The sequence below is a fragment of the Jaculus jaculus genome, chromosome 7 (assembly GCF_020740685.1).
Source record: "Jaculus jaculus isolate mJacJac1 chromosome 7, mJacJac1.mat.Y.cur, whole genome shotgun sequence".
NCBI classification, from domain to species: domain Eukaryota; kingdom Metazoa; phylum Chordata; class Mammalia; order Rodentia; family Dipodidae; genus Jaculus; species Jaculus jaculus.
Window position 1 is genome coordinate 1,371,015 of NC_059108.1, and position 5,678 is coordinate 1,376,692.

Genomic DNA, 5,678 nt, shown 5'->3' on the forward strand with positions numbered 1-5,678 from the left:
TCTTTCCCAGGCTTCCTGTCAGGGTGGTGGGCGAGGTGGAGGAGGGTTATACAGGGGCCCATTGGGTGTCAAGGTCATGAGGCGGGACTCGGCTGCCCTGAGGTGCCAGGTGGTTTCCCTTCTGCCCCCACCCTCCTGGGCACAGGCTCCTGCCAGCCACTCTGGACCCTGGCAAGCCCTACCCAGTGACTCAGGCCCTGTCACTGGCCTGTTTGCCTGGATTCACCCCAGGCCCAGTCTGCATTAATAAGTTTGTGTACAAATGAGTAGGGATGGCTGGGCAGGCAGCAGAAGAGGGGCAGAGAATGGGGCAGACCTGAGGCTAGCTGAGACAGGGCTGTCCTGGAGCCCCTTCACAGAGCTCTCACAGGCTGGCCTCGCCCCTGGCTTAGGAAGGGGAGGTGAGTGTACCACAGACAGGTTCTGGTTCCCAGTGCCTGAGTATGTGACCTGTTTTTTTTTTTTTTTTCTTTTCAAGGTTAGGGTCTCACTCTAACCCAGGTGGGTCTAGACTTCACTATATAGTCTCAGGCTGGTCTTGAACTCACAGCAGTCTTTCTGCCTCAGCCTCCCAAATGCTGGGATTAAAGGCATGCACCACCATACCTGGCTGATTTTTTAAAAATGAATGAATTAATTAATTTGACAGGGCAAAAGAGAGGGAGAGAGAGAGAGTGGGCATTCCAGGGTTCCAGCCACTGCAAACAAACTCTAGATGCATGTGCCCTCTTGTGCTTCTGGCTTATGTGGGTCTTGGGGAATTGAACCTGGGTCCTTTGGCTTTGCAGACAAACGCCTTAACTGCTAAGCCATCCCTCCAGCCCCTGGCTGATTTTTAATAAAATATAAATATTTTTATTTAATTATTTGAAGGAGAGAGTATTGGCAGACCTCTTACCATTCACTGGAAAGGGTTCCAGATGCATGTGCTACTTTGTGCATCTGGCTTTAGGTAGACACTGGGAAGTCAAACCTCATCCAGAAGGCTTTGCAAGAAAGCTCCTTCAACCCCGGAGCAACCTCTCCAGCCCTCACCTGACGTTTATGGATGCATCACATGCCTCAGGGTCCCGATCTGTGGGGCAGAGATAACAGCACCTTTCCCAGAGGCTGTGGGGAGAGCACTGATGACTGTCTGGCTCTCAGAGCAGGTCTGACCAGAGCATCTGTTCTACATGTAGGTTTGCTACTGTTGCTCGTCTTGTCTTGTCTTTTATTTTGGCGTGCGTGTGTGCATGTGTGCATGCATGCCTTTTCATATGTGTGTGGGTACATGTGTGTGCACATGGAGACCAGAGGTGGTGTCTTCCTCAATAGTTCTCCACTTTCGATTTTGAGACGGAGTCTCTCACTGAACCTGGAGTTCAATGATTTGGCTAGAAATGAAAGTTGAGCACTCGGGAGGCTGAGGTAGAAGGATCACCCTGAGTTCAAGGCCAGCCTGGGACTACAGAATGAGTTCAAGGTCAACCTGGGCCAGAGTGAGACTCTACCTCAAAAAAGGGGCGGGGCTGGAGAGACGGCTTAGAGGATAAGCATTTGCCTGCAAAGCCAAAGGACCTCGGTTCAATTCCCCAGGACCCATGTAAGCCAGATGCAAAAGGTGGCACATGCATGTGGAGTTTGCCGTGGCTGGAGTCCTTGCATGCCCATTTTTTTTTCTCTCTCTCTCTAACTCTCTCTCCTTCTTCCTCTCTCTTAAATAAATAAATAAAAACAAAATATTAAAAAGAGAGAGAAATAGATAGAAAGGAGAAGGAAGGTAAAGAGTGTAGTCGTTAGATTTAGTTGTTGGGATGAACTTTTAAACCAGGCACAGTTGTGAAGGAAGGGATTTTAATTGAAGCTTACAGACCCAGTTTGATAATGGCAGAAGTTGGTTCCCTTTCCCAGACCCAAGCAGAGAGAAAAGTTGCAACCAGCACCATAACAAGCACACTTTAGGAATTCCAGGCAGAATTTAGGCACTTTGTATTATCTGAAGCTGAAATTTGATCCACCCCAGTAACATTTTATTTTTTTATTTTTTGGTTTTTTGAGGTAGATTCTCACTCTAGCTCAGGCTGACCTGAAATTCACTATGTAGTCTCAGGGTGGCCTCAAATTCACAGTGATCCTCCTACCTCTGCCTCCCAAGTGCTGGGATTAAAGGCATGCACCACCACGCCTGGCTCCAGTAACATTTCTTTTTTAAAGCCAAGTTATAAGTTTGAATAAAACTTTTGAATCTATTGGGGGCATTTATTTAGGCCATCACATTTTGTCTCTGGCCCCCAATAGATTCATAACCATCTTATGTTGTATATCATGTTTAGTCTAAACTTAAAAGTTTTTAGTCTTTACTAACTTAAGATAGTTTTAAAGTCTTAAGTCTTATCAGATTTAAGATTGTTTTATAACTGTGAGTCTTATAAAATCAAAACAAGCTATGAATTTTTAATGTATAAAGGCGCAGAGTAAACATTTTTAACTGTTATAAGGCATAACAAAAAGAGACTGGAACAATGTAAGCTTAATAACTATCAAGCAAACATTAAATTTTTGTAGTTTAAATTTGATATTATCAGTGATTGATGTTTGGGATTTTTTAAAAATTTTGTCTCTCCAGCTGTGCTGAATAGCCAGGGAAAACTTTAAAAAAACTGTATTAACAACTTCCATGCTTATAAACAATATCCCATGGTAATACCCTCCCTCCCCCCACTTTCCCCTTTGAAACTCCATTCTCCATCATATCCCTTCCCCCTCTCGATCAGTCTCTCTTTTATTTTGATGTCATGATCTTTTCCTCCTATTATGATGGTCTTGTGTAGGTAGTGTCAGGCACTGTGAGGTCATGGATATCCAGGCCATTTTGTGTCTGGAGGGAGTACATTGTAAGGAGTCCTACTCTTCCTTTGGCCCATTCTCACTCTCTATTTCTCTCTCTCTCCCTCCCTCTCTCTGTATCTAATAAATAAATAAATAAAATCTATCTTTTTAATATTTATTTATTTATTTATTTGAGAGAGAAAGAGAGAATGGGTGCACCATGGCCTCCAGCCACTGCAAATGAATTCCAGACATATGCGCTCCCCCTGTACATCTGGCTTATATGGGTTCTGGGGAATCAAACTGGGATCCTTAGGCTTTTCAGGCAAATGCCTTAACCACTAAGCCCTTTCCCCAGCCCAATAAAATATATCTTTAAAAAAATAAAGAAAATTAAAAAGCAATGCCAGGTGTGTAGGACACAATTATATATTTTTTATATATTTTTTTGTTTATTTTTATTGATTTATTTGAGGGCGACAGACAGAGAGAGAAAGAGGCAGAGAGAGAGAGAGAATGGGCAGGCCAAGACCTCCAGCCACTGCAAACAAACTCCAGACGTGTGAGACCCCTTGTGCATCTGGTTAACATGGGTCCTGGGGAATCGAGCCTCAAACCGGGGTCCTTAGGCTTCACAGGCAAGTGCTTAACCACTAAGCCATCTCTCCAGCCCCACAATTATATTTTTAATTTAGGGACAAAATAAATCGTGACTTTACAGAGCAGCCGTGTATGTCATCAAGCTAGCAAGACTCTGGTGTAGTCTAATAGTCCCATGATGCCTCCTCATCCAGGGAATGACCTGGTGACCCAGAACCTTTGCCAGAAGGTTAGGAGCAAGGTCAAAGGTCAAATTCTAGCCCGGCATGTTGGTGCACAGCTTTAATCCCAGCACTTGGGAAGCAGAGGTAGGAAGATCACTGTGAGTTCAAGGCCACTCTGAGACTACTTAGTGAATTCCAGAATTCCAGGTCAGCCTAGCCTAAAGCAAGACTCTACCTCAAAAAAAAAAGAAGGTCAATTTCTGTGACAAAATTTGCGTTTTGGCTTATTTCGGTTCATAGTTTGAGGGAACAGTTCATGTCAGGGTAGGCGGGACAGCAGGAGAGTGAGATGGCTAGTCACACTGCACCCAAATGCCAGGAAACAGGTGAATATGGTGCTCAGCTCACTTTCTTCTTTTATTCAGTATGGGACCTGCCTGTGGGATGGTGCCTTCCGCACTCAGGATGGGTCTTCCCCTCTCCGTTATCCTCTCGGGAATCTCAGACACTAGTCATGTGTCTCCTGGTGGATCTAAATGCCATCAAGTTGACAACCAAGGTAAGCCCTGACACCCATTCTACACTGAAGTGGAGGGGATCACGCAAAGGTGTGGGCCCCAGGAGGTGGGAAGGCACTGGGACTGCTTTGGAGGTCACTGTGGGGCACTGACGGCCTTGGCTCTGGTGTGAGATCTTCAGTAGTACCATGTGGACCAGCCAGGCCTGGGTTGTAACTCTTTTATCAGGCCGCTCTTCACAGCTGAATTCACGGAATGATGGTCTCACTCATTATCACACCTCCAGCTGCCACATAGCAGGGGTTAATGCAGATGTTGGACTCTGGGGGCTTCTGGGGCTGGGGAGGATGCTAAGATCTCTTTCTACCATCCTTTCACCAAGCTTGCTGTGTGACCTCTGGCCTGTTGCTTATCCCTTTTGTACCTTAACGTTGCCAGCTATGACAAAACCAGGCTAATACCAGCAACAGGTTGTGGGGACATTAGGATGAAAGGGTTTGAGTTTTGACCGTACCAAGAGGTCCCAAAGAGTTCTCTATTTTTCTCATTATTTCAAGCTTGTCTCCCAATGAGTCCCCATGAATTTCCAGGAAATATCCACACCCTGCGCCCCACAGGAACCTTTGTGAGTCTGTAGGAGCGATGTGAAGCCTCAAGTGCCGAGAACGCAGGGGGGAGCCCTGCCGTGTGCTCCAGGCCAAGGTTCTGCTCTGGGAGCATTTTCTATCTGCCCTATCATTTGCTTCAAGAAGGGTTTTAGGGCAATGAATTTGAAAGGGCATTAATATTTCATTTCTCACTCTTACACTCTGCTTAACAGAATATACAGTTTCTGGGAACATCAGGCCTGGCAATTCCTGTGGATCAGCTGAGCAGGGGCTGGCATCTGTCCCAGAGGAGTGTCTGAGCCCTCCCCACGCCCCCACTGCAAGGGCTAGGAGGGCTACATGTGTCTGAGCTGTTCAACTTGAGAGGCTCTAACAGAGTTTGAGGCTTTGACATAATTGCAGGAGGTGGCGTAAGCAGGGAAAAGCAGTGGCACCCAGGGAAGAGCCGAGGGGCCCTGAGGCTTGTCTACTGTTGACCGCACCTTGTCCTGGGAGAGTGAGCTAAATGAAGAAGCTACACTTGACCACAGTGGAGACTGCTGGGTAGATATTTCCTCAGGGACCCTGTATGTGTGGGTAGTTTTTCCACATTGAAGCATCCCCCCTTGGGGGACAGGAGTGGGGATCAAAAGGCTTGGGAGGCTTAAGAAACAAAGCTCAGAAAGTTATGAAGACTAACAGGTTGCTCCCCAAGGTTATAGAAACAGTAAATAATTATTGAGAGGGAAAGGCTCTTTGGTGGAGGCTAGAGTGAGGGTCCCAACCCTCCATGACTACATAGATAATGTTGCCTCCATTCCAGTGCATCAACAGAGCTGAGTAGAAGACTTAGAATGCTGTTGCCCTGAGTATTGCTCCAGGTTGGCACACCTCAGAAGCTGGTGTAAGGCCACTATGGGGAGCCAGGGATTGGGGGTGGAGCAGTGCAGTCAATAAAGGGCCAAGAGGCCAAGTCCCCTTGAATAGAGAAGCTTGGT